Source organism: Protopterus annectens, chromosome 3.part0 (genome assembly GCF_019279795.1).
Source record: "Protopterus annectens isolate FY-2018-M chromosome 3.part0, PAN1.0, whole genome shotgun sequence".
Classification (NCBI taxonomy): Eukaryota; Metazoa; Chordata; order Ceratodontiformes; family Protopteridae; genus Protopterus; species Protopterus annectens.
The window spans coordinates 872,718,214-872,740,992 of record NC_056731.1 but is presented as its reverse complement, the minus strand read 5'-3'; positions in this window follow the sequence as shown (position 1 = coordinate 872,740,992).

The following is a 22,779-nucleotide window of genomic DNA, read 5'->3' as shown; positions in this document are numbered from 1 at the left end:
TTTAGACTTCTGGCGTTGAGTAGTATTACTCTTAGTTTCTTATCCCTTGTGATACCTATGGAGGTGGGTTTGTCTTTTGAGCCTTGCCTAAAAAAGGCACTATGGGACCATGGTCTGAAGAGGCCATGGGCTCAATCCCTGCCCCCACTGAGGTCTCTGAAATGCCGGTTGTGGGCATCCCCTCCTTCTACAGTGTTGCAGATAGTGCCATTGTGTCACTAGACCATGCCACTTGCATATTGTTATCAATATCAGCCCCAGATGCCCTGTTCTCTCTTCTAATTTGCTACGTTGTGCTGGACCATCCACCAGCATAACCTGTAAAATAATGAAAACATATGACATGATGTTTGGGACATGCATATATGCCTCCATGTCACCTTGTGTCATGTATGCTGGGGCATATGAAATCATGATCTACAATATGTTGGAAGATGTACCTTGTCATACAGGGTGTTGCATTTGGAGGCTAGAGTTACCCGGAAGGATATGTATGCAGATGGGCCTTGGCCAATCCCTTCCTTCAGTCACTCAGTGGTGTGTGCTATATTCTTCTGCAATGACCATCACTAAACCTGGTGCTTCCCCTACTAACACTTTTGTGAATTGCAACTGTCCTTTTCCCACACCCAAAACACCCCCCCCCCCCCCATGTATGAGAGTCTGATTCCAATGACTGGTGGATGACACCAACAACTCCTTAATTTCTGTCAGCTGCATCTGCATGGATGTCCTGTGCCTTTTCATTTGTATGGAGTATCAGGTAACCACCAGTGCACCTCTTGTAGAGTCTCACTATGGTTTCCCAGATCAGTCATATCCTTCACCAGTCCCAGCAAAACCTGGGATAATGCTTGTCCGCAGCACCTTTACCCAGAAGGTACATGCCATGTGTGCCAAGGACCCGCTGTAGCAGCTGATTCTCGTGGCTAGTGAACCTTTCTCTGTTTTGTCTCTCTCAGTTGGCCATGCCAGTACCTACATATGTAATTCACTGACTGCATATGCTAAACTCTAGCAAGCACATAAGTATGACTATTCCTCCCTCCTCATTTATAGACCTGGTTAGCAGGTGCAGTTACTACTATGCACAGCCACACCCTATTTTGACACTGTATCCATGTATCAACACATAACTCTGAAATGCCACACCTCTTTTGCCATAAGATCTCAACAGTATCCTGCTTTTACAGCTTGATCCACTACTCACCTTTGTAGACACACTGACAGACAGCACTGTGCCATAAAACTGTGATAGGGTCCCATTGCATGCACAAGCTGTGCCTTGCTCTTCCTGACAGCCACCACCTCACTTGAAATTGTGGACATAGTTCTTTACCAGGCAGGATTCCTTCCTTATCTCTGCAATGCTTCATGCATGCAGAACTTTTAGATAAATTCCTGCAAACCTTTTACTCAAATTCATCTCATATAATTGTAAGCAGTATTGCACAAAATGGCAGTGGCACTTTATATAACACCACAAGCAGTTAGCGCAGTGCTTATGCCAATGAAAGTACACAGGATCAATATTTGTAAATCACTGCCGGTGAGCACTGTAATAACTGCACACATATTGTCACAAGCCATACACTTCAGTTTAACACAAAGCATATCACCTGTATGCTTTTGCATGTGGTGACTGTATACATGTAGTGCTGATGTGCACTGCTATGTTATCAGGCATTTGATTCACAAACATGAATTTATGCACACAAGTCTATCCTACTGTTTCTCAAGTGGAATTATAAATTGTCTTTGGCTATCTCAGCAAATGATAAAAGCAGGGACCTTGCATGGTGTGCCAGGGAAAACAGGGTTTTCCTAGTTTTTTTCAAAGGTACTCTGAAGTGTACCTACTAGGTCACTAGAATGATCCTTTGAAAAAGGTAGATGTGTAGTAAAAACCTGACCAGGTGATGAATGATATGACTGGAATCACTCATTCCTGGGAGGAGTGCAATCATCATTATGCCACCACCTTTACCTGCTCTGACAATAGGAGGCAGAGGTTCAGGAGACTGAGCCAGAGATGTAACATAAGAATGGGTGGGGGGGGGGGTAATGTCATTGGCTTGTACTATGTACAGTATAGTATAAATATACTTCACAGCATATGCTTTGTTTTGCAGCTACAAAAGTGCTGAATCCTACAGAAAGCAGACAAACCTGTCCGGGAAGTGAGGTGTCATTTTCCATGCCACTGCACTGTAAAACTGCAGTTGTGATTGTATCATACGTGTGTTTGTCTGTATGTGTGTTTGTGTGTATGTGTGTATGCATGCTTTTTCCCCATTGTGTCATGTTTCTGCATGTCCAATTGTGGAAGAGGGTGAGGAGGTGAGGTCACACTCACTCTTGTCTGCCAGCACCTGCATCTGATGTTGGGCCACCAGTAGCTGGCAGATTTAGCTCTCACGAGACGGAATGATGATCTCCCTCACGAAGGGGACCTGGAGAGCTCACTGGTGCCCTTCCTGTCTGCCTGTCAGGAGAGGGTTGAATACAGATCTCATAAAAGTAGATAACAGGACTGTTGGTATCCAAATATCAGTTGCACAAGCTAGTCCCTGCTGAGGTATGTCTGCACTGGCTGCCTACCTTTTGACATGACTGCTCATCAGGCTTCCAGAAGTATAACTAACCCATAACACTGGCCATCCAGGGGAGTGATGTGATGTCTGGTTTTGTTGTCCTCTGGGCCAGCCTTGCAACAATCTGTACCAGCAGCCCACCCTATCCCCATGTGAATTCCCTCCCTTATGTGCTATTCCCTGTTCATTTTCTGATCTCCATCACCTACTGTCTTCCTTTTGCAGTTATTTGCCCACCTCTATCCTCCTCACCTTATGTGGGTATACCTACCTTGTCTATGTGTGTCTGTGTTCCATGTTTGCCTGACTGTCTCCTCCCTTCTCCTTCTTTCTCACCTACAACAATCTCCCAGGACCTTCTCTACCTACTTTATTTTTGTAGAAATTCCAAAAATAGAGGTATACCCGAAAATTACCCCCCCCCCACACTAATCATGCTCCTGGTTACATTTGTACATTACTTCTGCTTGTTTTTTCCCTTCCCTAGATTCCTATCTACCCCATTTCTTACAGGGTTGTCACTTTGCTATCTTTTGGCTGCTGTGCTCAGCTGTCCTACCTTTCTTGTGGTGGTCAGCTGTTAGCTGTGGCTATTTGTTGTTGCATTGCATATAGGTCCATACAATGACAAAGTGTTGCTGTCATGCCTTAGCTCTGACATCCTTCATATTGGCCACATGGGCTGCTTTATTGCTTTCCCTAGCCCATGGTCACATACAGTCATTTTTTTCTTAATGTGGCACCTCTGTTTTCTTATGCAAGATGTTGCACATCATGCTCCTTCCAGTTATAGCACTAATTAGCTCTCTCACACTTTATGCAGTGTCCTCCCTGTGTTTTCACCTATACTGGCTTGTAATGATGATTGCAACATTAACAGATGAAGGAGACAAACTGAAAAATACTTTATTATAAAAAACACAATAGCATATATACTTACAGGCTACAGAAATATTTTTTATCGTCTTAATTTCCTTACATATTTGTCCCACATAGATCTCAGTCTAAAAGAAATTACTTAATCAAGGCACCCTATCAGAATTTTGAAGCTCTTCAATGTAAGTCCTGAAACTCCAAAATAATTGTGACGCCCAGAATACAACAACAAAGTGCAAAACCTGCTGTTACACCTAAGAAATGTCCCCACTGCAACTACCTGAAGTGTGGAGAGGGGGGTAGCTGCATCATCACATCCCCACTATTAATACATACTAACTCCAAGACCACTGGACCCTGACATACAGCAGTTTTGAAGTTAATAAATACTTCCTTGTAATCACATGTAAATTCTCATTGTTCCAAGGATAGCAGTAACAGTCCTTGAACATATAATGAAAACCCCTTAATCAGGCACCAATATTGTAATGTGACATCTGCACCCTTTCATACAGTCCAATAACTGAGCACCAGGTGTGGATCAGCAGCACATTTTTTCACCCAAAGACCACAGGACCACACAGTGAAACACATTTATTCCATCCGCTGGAATCTGTTATGTAAGTAACATGGTGCTGTCCCTTTTAAAAAACATTGCTTTTAATTATAAAAGCAAACATGACAGCAATTTTAAGAATGTATATCATGTTCAAACTAATATGCAAAGTAAGAATGATAGCAGCACTAACAAAATACAGTGCATAGTAATTTCTATAAACAAAAATAATGCAATCAGGCAAATTCAATAAACCCTACATGGTAACACACAGTTTTAGATTCAGTAAGCACTGTGTAGAGGCATGCACTCTCGCGCAAATGCGGTAAACACAGTGACATGCTAATTACAGCATAAGCAGCTGAACTGTATGCTAATCAATCAATCCAACACAGTGGAGCTGTTCAACAAGCTATAAAGCAACCATGTAAGTTTCCATGTGAATTCCAAAACCAATTGAAATTTGGCCACGGAAAGGAGTCTATACAGAAAGAGTGTTAGGAGCGGCTGCTGCTTTCATTCATTTGCATGTGCAACAGGCTGAAGCTTATGCTGCTGCTGCTGCTGCCAATAGACCTAGGCTAAGAAGGAGAAGAGTATTCAGGCCCCGTTTAACTTTTCACAACCTACATGGTATGGAAATTGTAGAGAGCTACAGGGTAGATAGGGACAGACTACAGGAACTCTACAACCACTGTCGTCCTCAGATCAGAGCCAGGGCCAACCGAGGGGAACTCATTCCAGTGAAGACAAAGGTATGTGTAGCAATTAGGATCTTAGTTACAGGTACCTTTCAGAGACCAACAGGGGACATGCTGGGGGTGTCATAGCCATCAGCATCCAGGATCTTCCATCAATTCCTGAATGCTATGCTCCAACATGCCAGTGACCACATATATTTTCCATGTACTCCTGAGGATAGGGACAGAAATATGCAGGAGTTCTCCCATGTAGCACACTACCCTGAAATACCGTGGGCCATAGAGTGCACACATATAGACATCAAGGCACCAACTGAGGAACAGGGTAGGTTCTACATAAACAGAAATGGTTACCACTCTATTAACTGCCAAGTCACATGTAATGCCAAGAGAATCATCTTGAATGTGTGTGCTGGCAACCCTGGCAGTTACCACAACTCACATATCTGTCACACCTCCCAACTTTACCTGATATTCCCTAGGGAGGATATCCAACAGGGTCATTTACTAAGGGGTGCAGGTTATGCACTGGAACCATAGCTGATGACACCCACGCTCAAACCAGAAATATCATAGAGCATGTGTTTGGACTGCAGAGGTCATGGTTCCAGTGCCTAGCTACATCTGGGGGAGCCTTGCAGTACAATCCATGGGCATGTACTGAAAATATTCATAGTATGTGTCATGCTACATAATATCATCCTGAGAAAACAGCTTCAGCGGGATCAGCAAGGGGAAGGAGCACACATTCAACCACCAATGCCAAGGTCACCACAGCCACAGGCAGATGAGGAGTCAGAGGGAGAACCACCAGCTGCTGTCGGTGTAGGCAGACTTAGGCGTGCTCAATGCATTGGCTAAGAGGCAATGGATAGCAACTCATTCACCACTTAAAGGCCTAAAAATCTTCCTTCTATGCACATACATATAGCAACATTGATGCCAGGCAACTCTCACAACCTTTACCTCCCCTTGTATTGGCTGTGTGCTCCTTGCATCAGACAGAGTCAGCCCTGAACTAAAACTGTGGCAACTGCTGCATTTACAAAGTAAGTCTTGAACCTGAATTATATTGTTTAATAATATGAATGAGTGACATACCCTTGCATGTTCCTACGTGGTAGTGTAAGCAAGTAAAAGGTGGGAGATTTTGTGCAGAAATGACCTTAACATGTGATAGCAGGGACATATTTGACTTCTATGTGCAGGCTAGATTCAAAAAAAGGACAGTAACAATAGCAACACACTCTTGTTTGTGCCATAACAGAAATGCAGCTTTGCTCCCCCCACCCGCAAAAGAACAGGCAAATGACACATTTGGCTAACAAAGCATATTTGAAATGCTGAAAGTGTTATCAAATGACCTGTTCCTGAAATATGTCTACAGATTTAATCCAGAATATTCCATGTGAAGGTATTGCCAATCTTGTATACCTGTGAAATGCCCTGACAAACTTGCCCATGCCATCAGTACATGTCTAACTAATGAATACAGGTAAAAGTGTAAAAGAATACCTTTCCTACTCAAAATATATATAAAACTATTAAACAGATTATTCATAATTGCATGTCAGCATATGAAGTATGTACCTGACAAAATGCAGACATACCTTCTCAAAATCAGTAATCCTCTGTGCAGCTATATCCCAAAGTAATAGTCTCTCTTCTGTGTTCACCACATAAACAAGTTGACTTGCCTTCAGTTTCCTTAGCTACATTGTTTCCTTTTCTGGTGTAGATTCAGAGCTGTCAGCACAGTGAAGATGTAAATGAGGTGTAAACTCATTAGAATTGCTGAATCCCAAATCCTTGGCTCTGCGAATCAGATTTAAACATAGTGCAGGCAGTGTTTGTGTGTAATGTATTGCAACTGTGAATTGAATGATTACTGGTTGAGAGAGGATAAACACAACAGCAATGCAGACTGATCTATAGCCAGTGGGTGTGTCATTTTTGACATACAAAGTGTTAGATGTACTTTTGTCAAGGATGGAAATGTAAGTAAGCAGCATACAATTCATAGGTTCTGTTCATTAACATCCAACCTCCCCTTCATTTGTTGGCAACTGAATACGATATTATTACCATTTAATATCCTCACACATTTTAAGGCCAATGATATAGAATGGCTTACAGACTGCATGTCTCAGATTACTCATCAGATAGAAGAATGACCAACAAACACAGAGAGGTAACAAAGAGCTGTATATTTGCAAGCAATAATCAGAACTGGTTGTGTGATCACTCAGTGCACTACATCCAAAAATAATAAATGTATAAATAACAGTTGTATAGTGTAAGTTGTATGGTGTCATATTACTGTAGATGATGTTGCAGTTGGTTATATGCAGAATGATTTCAGTTCCTTGCTGCTAAGTTGTTTGTGTGGCAAAGACAGATAAGGCACTCTTACTGTGTTCTCTAAGTTCAGTGGAGTGACAGATCAAATCCAGAGCTCTGTAGCAATATCTCATGTGTACTAACATTTTTTAGTGTGTATGTCATACATTGCTTTTCCCTTGTTTATTCTTTTTTGTCTTTATTTTTTTTATTTTTGGGGGAGGGCAGTGTTTGCATGATGCAGTGCTTAGCAAGATCACAGGAATGGAGGAAATGAATTACAGGTTTGGCTGTTTTTCTCTCATTTATGTGAAGTGCAGTAGTACACAAACTGAACAACTGGACCACCCAAGAAGCAGACAGGACCCAGACAGCCAAAAATAGAAACCAGATACATTCAATTCATTTTATTCGGCACAGTGCAAACCCTCTAGGCAGAGTTACATGGCAGTTAACAGAGAAATCTTAATCATGGTTATTAAATTATGGAATATCATGCATCCAGTTCTGTGGCAGCAGATGTAAGTATGGGGCTGGAGTACAGATGGTCCTGGGTTTTAGGACAGGGTGTGTAAACCTTTTTTTACTGTTGTGACATTGCAGTTGATAACAATGAACTGAAACATGAACAGACATTATTTCAACTTTCTTGTGGCAACAGGTGTAAGTGTAGGACTGCCATACCCATGATCCTGGGTTCTAATACAGAATATTCCATATACCTTTACTGTTATTCCTCTTCCCAGTATATTTACTGTCACTTATAACACTTTAGATAGTGGAACTGATATTTTTTGTCTGTATGAGGGATCATAGACTCATAGGAAGTTACTAGGTTAATGGCCCTTACAAGCCTAGCCAAGTTCTACCCTTATTTCCACAATCAGCACCAATTGCCCCTGTCCAAGAGGGACACAAGTGGAACCCTTGGGGTGAATTTATAGTTGCTCATCCAATCATCCTGATTGCATATGAAGAGACCCAATGAAGAGCTCTGTTTAACATGAAGTGGGAGTCTGTTCCAAAGGTAAGGAAACCTCTGGGAGACAAATCTGTCCATCCGACAATGATATTGTGTTATCAGATTAGACTTCCAAATGTAATTATTTCATTCCTCATTGCTTGGCACTGCTGCTGTCTGCTTACCATCATGTAAATGTGTTGCTCAGGTGTGCTCACTCCAATAAATGCAATAAGTGGAATTGGTGGTAAAGCATCAGTCTCCATTGCTCTAGGTCTGCTGGTAGACATGTCTGGCATTAGTGAGGAAGGTCCCAGGTTTAGGGCACAGAGGTGAGGTGTCCAGGAGTCCAGGATATTTATTGGACTGCTTATAAAGCATCACAGCCACAGGCTTCTGCAGGGGGACTACTCTGGCTCCCAGTACAAGTCGGAGGCTTAGAATAGTTTAACCAGGCTGCATGCAGTGCCACTGGTATCCCGCACACTGGAGAGCAATGTAGGCATCATTTTAATGACCTACAGAGGAGGAAAAAGGGATACTCTCAACCACTTGTTGGAGGAATTTAGAACTACAGACAGCCCACAGCTGTGTAAGTATCAACAAAAGAGAGTACTTGCAACATTTAGAAAGCATAATATAGCCAAGATGGGTATGCATAATGCTCTGCTGTTCTTTTCTGTTCTTTCACCAGCTGACAAAGATCAGGAGTTGAATGTACAGGCCTATGAAACTCAACTGGAGAGATTGAGGGAAGCAAGTGGTATGTATGCAGCAGAGGAGAAGTGTTATTGTAGCATTAAAAGTTAAAGATAGCTTTTTTTGGTATTTTATAAAGTTGTATCAAATTGAGCATGCATATCCGAAGTGTAAAAGCAAGTATGCATACATTAGTCTGTAACACATACCAATTGTAAGAATCCAATATTAGACATTAGTCAGAGGTTGTAGGTTCAAATATCACAATTAACAACTATACAATACTATTTCTTCAATAATATTTACATTAAATTAAAAGCTCTATACCAGTGGCACAAATGCCCTGCTGTAAACTGTAATTTGTATACTTGAAGCACACATATGTGCAATATATGCACATTTCAAGAATTCTATGCAGCAGTCTGTAGTATAGTGTATCTGTTAGGAGGTATACTTAAATGTAAAACTTAAGATAATAGAGTTGTATAATTCTATTAATGCATTGTATCTCACATATGATGGTACTAATGTTATATCTTTTTTCTCTCATCCCAGCCCTTATTTCTCATTGTTTATTTTCTTTATTTTTCCTTTATTTTATTTTTAATTTTTTAATTTTATTTTATGTTATTTTTTTATTTTATTTTTTATTTTTTATTATGTATTGTCAAAATGTGTCCATGTCATCCATGTGTACCAAATCACTAAATTCTCCACAGCACAGTGAGGTAGGCCAGCCCCATTGGATCAGCCTGTCCCACTTCACCGGCTCCAGCACCGATGCCCAGCATTTCTGGGAGTCAACCTGGAAGCACTGTCTGTGCTGCCCCTACAGTACCTACAACCTCAGGTATTCCTGCACCAGAAGCTGGTCAGTGTTACCATCTGGGAGCAGTGGCAGAGGTGGTGACTTCATCACGTGCAGCGAGTTGCCAGGGATGGTGCATAGGGTGGTGCACCACGCCATTGGTGCACACCTGCACTGAATGGAGAGGCTGCTCTCCCTCATGTTCTGAATGAGGAGCAGGAGACATCAAGCACTCCATCCACCTGTGGAATAAGGTGACAGTGATGACAATCCAGTGGGTGAGGACTTGATTCTCACTGTCTCCAAGCTTGATGGTCACGGGCCCATGTTCTCCACACCCTCACCCCAATCATGGTGTCTCCCCGTCTTTTGTATCCAATACTGTCCCTGTCTTTTTTGTCTTTTTGCCTTGTCTGTCTGCAATTGCTTCCTCACCTACCTAACCTACCTAACCCAGACATACCTACATGCCTTCCCCAACATTCCTCTCTCTCTCTCTCTCTCTCTCTCTCTCTCTATCTCTATCTCTCTCTCAAATAAAAAATAAATGGGCACCTCTCCCACAAAAACAAATCGTCCCATACATAACTCTCCATTTTTGCACACATGTCATTTTGACACACTTGATTTGGTCCAATTGGATATGCAACATGATTAAATGTGGTCACCACACTTTGTGGAGGTGACAATCCAAATTCAGTTAGTATTCTGCACATATTTTCAATTTACACTGTTAAAGAAATGGATAATTATGGTTCTTTCCTGCTTCCCTCCTGCACATTCCTGTAGTGCTTTCTCTTTGTTCTTCCCGCTCCTTGCTTCTCATTTCACCACTTTCTTATCTACCCCATTTTAACACCTTTAATCTGGTAAAAAATAGAATCACACAACACACATAAGTAGCAGAAAAAGCAATGGATCCCTTCACTTTTTTGGGCTCCATGTTAGTGCGGAGGTGGGCATCATACACAAATGCATAGCAACAGTGAGTGGCGGCAAACTGCTGTGGTTACCTTCACACAATGCCACATAACCCTGCTGCGCTATGCCAACACAGAGGTACACAAGTACTATAAAGAATTCATGTCATTGCATTATCAATGTTTATTGAAAAGTATTTAAAAGTATGAGATATACCTGGATTTGAACTCAGTATCATCTGGGCTCAAAAAGGCATGTATCAATTCATTAACAAGTGCTTCCACAGAGTCAGTTAAGCAGCAGGTGCATTTCATAGAGTCAATACTAACTCTCAGACTTTAGCAATGCTGCTCACATTTGCACACTGCTTAGCTACATGCAAATATGAATAGTATTGGAAATGTGCATCTTGCAGGTGCAAACACTTTGCTAACCATCATGCAAACCAGCTGCTTACTTAGCTATGGAAAAGTAAATATTATAATATATTACTGAGGTTTACTGCCCATTTCCTGTCTGTGATATAAAATTACATGTGTAAATATAACAAACTGAAGGCCCCATCTAAGAATATGTCACATATTTACAATACTGATGTGTTGCCTCCCCCTAAGCATTGCAACCCTGGTGTCTCAGTACTTTTTCCACATGTAGATCACTTACATTACAGAAGGTAATTTCCAGTGTTGTGTCATATGCAATGCACATCAATCTGGTAACATGCAGAACTACAACTACTGACACATAAGCCTAAAAAGCCTTAAAGGCAAGGCTAGGGAAAGAATCAGCATGGATCTTATCCACACAGAAATAGGTGACCTTCAACACACTTAATTCAACCCATTTTGTTTTTGTCAAGAGTAGATCTTGCTTATTAAATGTAGTGGACTTATTTGATACTGACCCCAAAGACCTGGATTAGGGATAACAGGACATACCACCTATTTTGAGTTATCCAAGGCCTTTGACACTATCCCCCATGTATGTCTCATAGTGAAAATCTCCCATCTGGGAATTAAGCCATACATTACTAGATAGATAGCCAACTAGCTCACGGACAGAACGCACACTGTCAAAATTGGGGACTGCACCTCCACCACTAGCCCACTTACCAGTGGAATGGCACAAGGATCTGCGCTGGGTGCTCAACTGCTTGGAAACTATTTATCTGAAGCCCAGGCAATGGTAGATGGGCTATGTTTCACCAGGTTTGCAGATGACTGTTAAATGGATGCACTCATATAGAGTCCCCAATGATGGTAACATATTACAAAAGGGTCTGACACAGACAAATGATTTATTCCAATCCAACTCATGGACTGAACCATAAAGCAAACAATACCTAATTGTCCCCTTTGGCAATGAAGTATCCCTGACAATGATGATATACATAGCATCCCTCTAAATTCAAACACAGTGTTGTGAGACTTGGGAATACATGCTGATAGCAATCTACACTTTCATCACTATGTGTCCACAGTTGTGAGACACACATTCTGCATTGTACACCTCATACATATGGACATCCCATCCATCACCAGGAAGGCCATAGTTCTGTGTACTCTACCCTTATCAGACCACTAACTGAGTCCAGTGTTCCCTTCTGCCTGCACCACACCAGGCACCTGCAGCAACTGGAGAAAACACAGAGGTTCGTGACTGGGAGAATCTAGAGATTCCAAACATATAAACATATGGAAAGACTGATAGACCTGTCACTGTGCTCAATATCATACAGGCTGCTGAGAGGTGATTTATGCCTGGCCTACAGAGCAGTCTCAAACCCTGCCCTATTGGAAATGCTAGATATCTGCAAATCAAATGGGACAAGAATAACTTGCTTCAGGGTTCTCAACCTAGCCTGTGACATAAACAGAACGTGCTGGAGAGACAGATATATCCCACAGCAATTGACACTCTTCTGTAATAGGCTCCCACTCCATGTAAAGCAGTGCTTTTCAATGACCCTGTTCAAGTGCAAACTTGACAACTGGTTGGGTGATTGTAAAGTCACCTTTGGGGTGGCACCTATGTCCCTCATAGACAGGGCCATTTGGTGCTGTTCACAAAATTGCATTGATAACAATGACCATCTAACTATGCTCAGTAAGGGTACTTGTGTTTTTATACAGCTAGGCTTGTAAGCACCCTAGGGCCATTAGGCTAGTAGCCTCCTATGGATCTATGAAGCTATGAAGCTATACAGGCCTCCCAACATCTTGTCTCCCACATGGCCTGCTGATGTCATCGGGTCTATATTATAAACACAAACGTTTACTTACCCGAATACCTAAACATTGACACATATTCCACGAAATGCAAATACACCGAACGCCCTAAACTGCGAAATTCAAAAAGACGAACTGCCATAGTTGTCCCCCCCCACCGCCCGCTACATACTGCCTACACAAACAAACTAAATAAACCACATACATACACTAACCAAAACCCTATTTCTACCCCTAAACTAAACCCTACTTCTAACCCTACACTAAATCTTGCATATACCACCATGTATGCACTTACCTTAACCCACATCCTAACCCTAAGGTCCGTAACTATCGCACACTTACCTTAAAAAGCTAAACCCAAACAAACTAAATAATCCACACGCATTAACAAAACCCTGCTTCTAAACCTACACTAAATCTAACATACATTACCAACTATGCACTTACTTTAATCCGCACCTTAATCCTAAGGTCCATAACTATCGCACACTTACCATATGGAGCTATACCGCAGAAGGGCCAACCACGACAATTCGACATTTCCGATTTCGCGCTTCTGGACGATCAATGTTTTCGCGGTTCGATGAAGACGTGTCGACGTTTAGGCGTTTGGGTAAGTAAACGTTCATGCTTATAATATAGACCCCATGTCGTCTAGTATAAGTTGGCTTGCCCTCTTGTAAAAGTCAGATTTGTGCCCTGCTGCTTGTGTAAAGTACTTTGTTCTGTAGTTAGGGATTCTATTCTCACTATAATCAAGTGTGTGTGTGTGTGTGTGTGTGTGTGTATGTGTGTGTGTGTGTGTGTGTGTGTGTGTGTGTGTGTGTGTGTGTGTGTGTGTGTGTGTGTGTGTGTGTGTCTAGACAGAGCAGCAGAAGTGTGTATCCTACAGTTACTTGGACATGACTACACATCCATTTCATGCAGGCCTCCCAACATCTGTTCTCCCACATGACCTGCTGATGCCATCTACTATAAGTTGACCTGCACTCTTGTAAAAGTCAGACTCGGGTCATGTTGCTTTCATAAAGTACTGTGTTCAGTAGTCTGTGTACTTAGGTAGTGGTTCTATTCTCACTGCAGTCAACTGGATGGATGTGTGTGTGTGTGTGTGTGTGTGTATGTGTGTGTGTGTGTGTGTGTGTGTGTGTGTGTGTGTGTGTGTGTGTGTGTGTCTGTGTGTGCTCTTACTTTACATTACAGAGAGCATTTTACACTGGTATGTGGGGCACTGTTTTTACAATATTCTTCTCAACTGACACTGCTGATGTCATCAGCTATATCAGCAGAGTCAGAGACTGGCCTGGAGGTCAGGCAGAAGTCACCTCTTCCAATACAATACAGATTACAGTGACATGGCTTTCAATCTATCCACATACATCATGGCATGGTTTGTAGGCCCTGTGTTTTCTTGATGAGAAAGCCCTGTGGTCTGTCCAGCTGTTGCATGTGTCTGGTGAGTAAATGCAAAAGAGAGCATTATACTCTATTACTGTTCTGATGATGTTTGAGGACAGTGCTGTCATACAATCCTAAGATTTGAATATGGTGGCATGACATATGGTGTGCACACCATAGGCTTTCAGTGCCAGTGTGGATACTTGCTGGTCAAGGTTCAGATTGCTATCTACATGTGTTTCCAGTGCCTGAGTCACTGAGTTTCAGCATAGCAGGACTGTTGTCAATGCTGTAATTAACATGGACTTCCACTTTTCAGAAGGACAACATAGGGACACATTTTTGCATTTATTTGTAGATTATGTGGATTTCTCACCAATCATTTGTCTGTAGTTTATCATCATTGGTGGACTCAGTGATTGCACCCAATATGCAAGAATCAGCAAACATGGTAAGCCAAAACCTATATACTGTCAAGAAATAGAGTCCAGACAGTAAAGGGCCGAGTAGAGATCCCTGGTGTTTGCCATTGGTCACAGCTCTACTGGTACAGGTTGATTCACCAACATTTACAGTATGTGTTTTGTCGGTGAGCCAGTTGGTTACCTATCTTGTGATGTAAGGGTTACGTCCCAGCTGGGAGAATTTCCCAATGATACCTGCATGGGAGATTGTGTCCAAACCCAAGCCCAGATCATGATAGGCAGTATGCACTGTCTTACCTTCATCCAGGCCTGTCACATGGAATTAATGGGCTGTTACAACATCACAGATCACCTATGGTGTGACTCAGCACATACACCTTCCTGATACAGTTGAATACACACTTCAAAACAACCTCCATGTTGGCTATGTTCCCATACAAGGGCGTACATCAACATGCATCCATTTGGGTTGGCAGAACAACACCTGACATATGCATGTATAGAGACATCCTGACTCTCCTCAACTGTGAGGTAGACCAACATGTCATCATGGACCTCTTTTAAATGGACACTAGTAATATTCCAACTGTGTGAAACAGACCTGTGTCAGTTATCAGTGCTACATCATGTCTGTTACATCAGATAGATTTCCTCAAAGGGGTCACTAAGGACATGCATGATGACAACAGTCTCATCTTGTGGAACTTGACCAGGTCAAGACATTTGACACAAATCCACACTGATGCATTCAATCTACACTATCATATGTGGCCATAAACAGCTATATAACCAAGTGGGTAGACCAGTGTATCACATATGTGGAATCTCACTAAGTTAAAATGTATGTAGTGACCTATATCTCAGGTCCACTGATCAGCTCCATACATCACGGCTGTCTGCTAGGCCCTTTCCACTCCATTATTAAAGTGATGGCCCCCCCATCACAGAGGACATACACATCCTGTGTCCAAACAGCTGTCTGAAGAGCTATAGATTGTGGACAATCATTGACTCCAACTGTGAAATTAGTACAATACATACCATAGATTGCTGCCACAACCATGTGTATAAGTATATGTGAACATCATACCCTATAATCAGACCAATAGGTACGTGACATGTGTCCTGGGATAGATGGTAAGTGGAATGTCCACCAGTAGATGGTCACAGTGCTGTCTACTCTCGTGTATGAGTACTTGAAGGACATCCACATCAAAAGCCATAATACCTTCATAGTTCCCAGCCTTCATGACAACAATAACTGAGTACAATGTACCCTTCTTCATGTACCTCCCTACACATATTCCAGTGATGTGTAACTGAAGTATACCCCATTTGTCACAGGTAGCTGTCACACAGCTTATTGGCCATACTTATGTATTCTTTTTATGGCATATACATGAGTGTGTGATGGTGCAGAACACCAATCAAGGTGTTACAGCAGATGCATGCGTGCTACCTGTTTTGCTGATGCACACACTACATACATAGCTGTTTGACAACATTAATGGCATGCATATCATTCATGGCAGTGTGGATTGTGCCATATAGATATATATATATATATATATATATATATATATATATATATATATATATATATATATATATATATATATATGCCATGTACATGCAGGTATAGCAGTGTCCCTCCTAACACCTCCAGCAGATGTTACAGTATAAGAACAGTGTGCGTGGTTACCCTCATAGAGTGTGGATGTATCATAATAGTGGTTCAAGTGTGTTTGTGCCGAATCATCTCTTATCACTTTAATCAAATATGTTATGTCAGAGGCATGTGATTACTGGTGGTATTATTCTGATATTGTCCATGACTGTGGATGGTTCTTTTAATGTTTTCCATGAGCCTTTGCCTGTACTCCACTTGCTGGAGACCTCTGCTGAGATTATACTCATATTCAGGCAAATCAGTTAGCACAGCTTCACAAAATGCACCCTACCCCAGTTGTATGTCAGATGCCTAATAGATGTCCTCTGCATTATTCATGTAAGGAAGTTTATCTCCCACTGACATCCTCCCTATTGTTATGTCACCTTGTGTGACAGCCACAGAAAACATATTTTCACTGTACAGTCCCTACTATATCATATAGATATGTGACTGGTGTTGCTGCTACAACCATCTTCCATTGGCATGCCCTCATCTGCCGTACATTAGGTTGTTTCCCCTGTCTTCTTTCCTTGTGTTCATTCCTACAGTTCATCTGTGTGTCCCTATTCAATACACACACTTCACAAGTGTTCATTCTACATGGCAGGCCCTGCATCAGTACAGATCATTTGCACAGGTTCAGTGCAGAATGCCAGGAATGGGATATCACAATACTCTGCATTCATACCTCTTAACTGTCCAGATATTCCCATAATGTCCAAATGTGTTCCTTATCAAATGTGTGGCTTTCTGCCATATCACTGAGATGATGTTAGGACTGATGTGAGTCAATATTACATACACATCAGTTCATACCTGTTAACTGTCCTGATTTTTACAGAATGTCTAGTTTTTGTCTCATATTTTGATCTTTTCCTCATAACATTTTGGTTTTCTGGCAAATCATTGACATGTTATTGGGGACTGAAGTCAGAAAATAAATGATAGACATTTGAGTTTCAAACTTCATGCTCTTCAGAAAATTCATGCTACTGTAAAACCTATTATTCTATCAACTTTCTACATTTGTAAGAGCAATGTTAAAATCTGTCCCTATTTTTGGACCTTTGTCATGCCATTATTTATGGATTTGTCCATATTTCTTGCTCTAAGAGGTTGAGAGGTATGTTTGAATTTCATACTACCACATTTCTATGTGACATCTATGTCACGTGTCCCTATTTCTGATTAATTGTCCCCACATTATGTTGCCCTTTGTGCAGATGTGTTGAACTAACAGATTGAGAGTTATCTGTGAAGCCCTGATGATCACTGTGACATTCCGTAGGAGTTCTGCTTTAAACAGAATTGCTATAGGTGTTCGCTTACACAGTTCCCTAGCCAGCAACACTGTTGCTAGCCATGAGACCTTGCTTAGACGTGGCACAAGACATGAATTTGCATTACGTGATGGTACACGCTGCTGCTCACCTCACACCACCATGCACACATGTAAGCTCCATGTAGGCTTCATGTGAAGCCTACACAGAGTTACTGAATCCCAGGGAATATTCATATTATAGCTAGAGCAAACCAATGCTTTATCCAAACACAATGAATACACAAAAGTGTGCATGTCAGTCAACACTATAGGCTGTTCCTACATCAGCTACATACTCTTCTCTGTATGTTTTCTGTATTAATGGTACTACAGTCATCCTTATTAAATAAATGTGCTAACTGTAGCATAAGGGGTACTTATTCAGAGTGGGGTTCTAAAAGGAATGGGTACCACAAAACATGCAAATTCACTGTTGGAAAGATATATTACACGTCCTTTGCCTAAAAATACATACACACACACATATGCATTCTAAAAGGGCAGCCTGTGTTAAGTTACATAGATCACTTTAAATTAAATCAACTCTACTAAGGATGTCATGGGCTTTCCTGATCAAAAAAGATCATGTTTGCACACACAAAAAAAATAATAAGCACTGAAAAGATCCATTTTTCCCAGTGCTTGGTATCAAGATATGGACTCAGATAATCCACATATCTGATTGCTTTTTTAAATGATCTTATTAGCCAGACTGCCTGGTGGTTGCAGTGTTAGAACATATCTCCAGTCTAAATTATATTTCTGTGCATCCAAGCACATAAATTCTTGACAAAAAATAAATTTCTTCACTTCACCAGCTATATTTCTGTAATGATCATATCAAGTAGTATCTACCTGTCAGTCAAAATGCTCACCATGCAACACAGTAATATAAAAAATGAGGAAGAGTTTCTAGTCTTAATCAGGTATTTATTTCAAATGACTTTCTTAGAGGATGTATATATATATATATATATATATATATATATATATATCACATGACATGTGCATTCCCTGTAGTCGAGAATTAACATGCAAAGCTGTACATCTCATATGTCACACTGACTACTCACATGGTTTTCACATGATTTACAACCCTAAAACAAAATGCAGGGTCTAAAGCATCACTAGCAACAAGTGGACAGAAGCAATCATTTTATTTGTTTAGGGCTGGAAAGAAATAGATAAATAAATTACACATACCATAAAATGTATGCTACAGTGTACCTGCATGTTGAAATTATAGAAAAATAGCAAAATGCATCAAAAAGTATACATAGTCATTTATTAAATGGTACTTTTCTGTCTGACAAACTCTGCAGACTTTTTAATAATAATGTAACTTATGGTGTGACATATTTAGATAAGTTCATAGGTAAGTATGAGGCCAGCTGCCCTTGTGTTGATTTTAATCCCAGCCAGTTTCCCTTTTTGTGCTCAAATTAACCTATCCTACCCTATCCTATCCTGTTTGGTTAGAGAATGACCTTACCCATCCCATGGTCAATAATTATATATTATCCCTAATGAAAATAACTGGGATCATGTCATAGATAATTTGAGGGGAACCATGCCATGGATAAAGTATTTTGGAGCTGCCTCTGTCCATTAGTAGCACTGGGAAAACTCTTGGGGTAAATTTTCTGTTTTTCATAAATAGAACCAAGTTGTGCTTGAATATGGACAGAAATGAACTTTGTTTAATGTGGATAGGGAGTCTGTTTCAGAGCAGCAGTATCCTCTGTAAGATATACCTGTCTCTCAAAACCATTCTGTTGATGTTGCAGAAGAGGTTTAGATCTCTAGACTGAGTATTTCTGATGCTGTTTGACTTACTGTTGTGCAGTAAATCTATATCGCTATTGGGTCGAAGAATGTCTTATATGCCAGGTGCAGTGTGTAGTAACTTATCAATTATAGTGACAGGATTTTGAGTCAGTCCAGTTAGGACATGTTGTTTAGGCCTTGTTTCCTTTTAATAAGGTATCTCTGTGGGCGTTCCATTTTGTGCATGTGTCTGGACAGATACAAGCCAAAGGGGGCATTATATTCAGTGATTGGCCTAATGAGATCTGAGGGGCAATGACATCTCTAGATCTCGACACAATCTCTTTGTTTATAAGCTGTACAATATAGAAGAACTTTCTTACAACAATGAACACATGCTGGCCAAAAGTTAGGCCAATGTCCATTTAATCAACTCATAGGGGCATATTGTCAATGTGGTAGTTCTCAAGGGTTGATGACTTCCCAAATGCTACAGTAATGCATTTTTGGCATTTAGTTTCAGTCCATGATTTTTGCAAAAGCTATTTAATTGGGACAAACCTTCCTGCATATTTTTTATTTTATTTTATTTTATTTATGTTTTTCATTTCAGCAGTTATGCATTGGCTATTTACTATTATATAGATTATTCATTATTTGCGATTCAATAATTTCATGCATTTTAAAAGGTCATTGAATTTATATGCTTTCGCATTCTTACTAGATGCATTTCTTTCATGTGACAACAGTTTTAGAACCACTAAATGATTCCTTATACCATTTCATAACTGCTTAATGCCTTCAAGGATGGATGCTATAGGGAAATAACTGGCCTGCCAGGGCTGTGGTGACTGTGCACCTATGGCTATGGCAGTTTGTTATTTATTTATTTACACTGTTCACGCTATTAGACAGTGTTACTTATTATTTAGTAGATACCTGTTTGTAGGCTATGCACAAATCATTCTGATTAATAAAGTGAAATACAGTGAATTCATGCATCATTTAAATTCATTTTGAATCCTCATCTAAACAGTGACTGGTGTTAAAATGGTTTGGTACAACATGGTTTGTTTTGTCTTTTTATTAATTATGCATTGTTTTAATATATAGATTGCTGTAAGAAATGGCAATTACTTATACATAATTTTGTACTAAATTTACTTTAGATGCTCATGCCTCTGATATGAAATTTAAAATTAATCTGTCCAACCCAGCATGGTACTAGATATAGGAAGATACAGGAATTTAAGAAATCTAAAAAAAAAAAAAAAAAAAAAAAAAAACAACACACTACAATAGTGAATAAAACTGGAAAAAACTAAAGGAGCAGTCATCATTGGACAATAATCCATAAATAATTTATTAATAGAATGATAGATTTTGGACAAATACAGGCAAAGTTACAAACACTCAATATTACACCATTAATAAATGTTTAAAATGATATAACTGCTGACAGCACTACACCAATTAAGACTAAATAAGAACAAAGCAATCAATAATACAGTTTACAAGATGAACTTTTAAAATGCTCTCTTTTTTAAAGTGCTAAAACATTAATACAATCTCACAACACTTATGCTGTTTGAGTAAGGTTTTAAAGAGAATGCTGTATCTAAACACAATTCACCATTTTTGCAGGGTATATACCATCTTCAAACCTGAACGTTTAAAATTATCTCTTTGAAAATGCTTAAAAACATTAATGATATCTGGCAATGCTTCTGTTCTTTAAGTGAGGTTTTAAAGAAAATGCAGTTTAAAAACCCAGTTCACCTATTTTCTGTAGTTTAACCTGCCATCTGGATTTTTTTTTTGCAGAAGTAGGTTACTATAGACACAACCTTGATAATTTTTATTAACTACTCTAAGTACATGAAACATAACTGCAATGCTATGGCCAGTATTAGAAACATGCCTAACCAATACAATTTGTTTCTGCCAACAATCCTTTAAAAACATTGTAATTCTGTTTTTCTACATCTGTTCCATTTTTAATATAATAATTTGAACATATTTGACAGATTGCTAAACAGACTAAACCACTATTGGCATGATCTCTAGGACTATTAAAATAATGCTTTGTATTGGTTTCTGTATGGACATAGGCATAAGAGCTCTTAGCATAGTTACAGTGACCAAAATACTAGCTTTACAATGTGCCTTTTAAATGTTTGTCTGTCAATGCCTTCTTCCTATCTTCCAACAAGGCCCTCCACTAAGTTCTGCCCCAGTCTTTATGAAAATGCAGGTTGACATGATTACAGCTCATATCTCATGGTTTGGACATACAAAGCTCCAATTATTTTTAATATGTTCTGCATATTCCATTGCCCCATAGTGCATAATGAAATTCTGAGAGTCATTTTCCTTTTTAATATAGGAATTGGACCATTTGTTTTTTTTTTCAATAAAAAATTTATTGATTTTGAGTAACATATACAAATCAGGTAATAGCTGACAAATGGATACATCGGTAATAGTTACAGATAGAAATGCAAAATATCCCTTAAGTATAAAAAAAACCTCTAAGACTAAGAACTATATACAATATCTACAAGAGCGCTACCACAACATATGAGAGAAGAGAATGAGGAAAACTAACAAAGCAGAGTGTTTGCTGTGTACAAGACTATAAGTTGTATGTGAAAGAGTAAACCCAAAAAATAATTAATGTTTGGATTGCTTAGACCATACTGTAGTCGGACAACATGTATTCTTCCCCTTAATTTCAAACTCTTGACTAATCACTTAGGAGGTGGTCAAAGAGGAGTTTCCAGAATTTCTGATAGTAGATTCATTTATTTGTGTTTCTTATAATAACTTTTTGAGAGGAAATGTACTTGAATGTCAAATTCTTAAATCTGGTCCAGAAAAGTTTGGTGCGGTCTAACCAGTTTTTAGTTATGCCAAAAAGTCCAAACTTGTAACCACAAAACTGGAACAGCTGCAGTAGTTGAATCCATTTATTCACAATAAAAATAGATACAAATGAGTATAAAAACATTGCCAATAAAAACTTCAAGTGTTCAGCGCTTTCTTCCAATAAAATATGGAACTTCATCAGAACGTTTTTCTACTCATTTGTATCTATTTGTATTGTGAATAAATGGATTCAACTACTGCAGCTGTTCCAGTTTTTAGTTATATATAGCTTAACTAGTGAACATAAGGTAATTAGAACATGGTGTTTCAGCTTAGGTAACTTGAGATCAGTGATGTGGAGAAAAGCAAGTTCCCAGGATAGGGTCAATTTCTGATAACCCATTTTTCCCAAGCATACTTTAAGAGAGCACCAAAGATTGTGAGAGTATTTTCAAAACCATAGAATATGTATAAGGTCAGCATTGGGAAACAAGCAACATGAACATGATGGAGAGATTTTGGGATCAAATTTATTAAGAACAGAATGTATATAGTAGGTGTTATCATTAATCATTAATTGTGCGTAGATGAGTTTTTTAAAAGGAGATAGCTTAATGGTAGATTCGATTTCTATGAGTTTC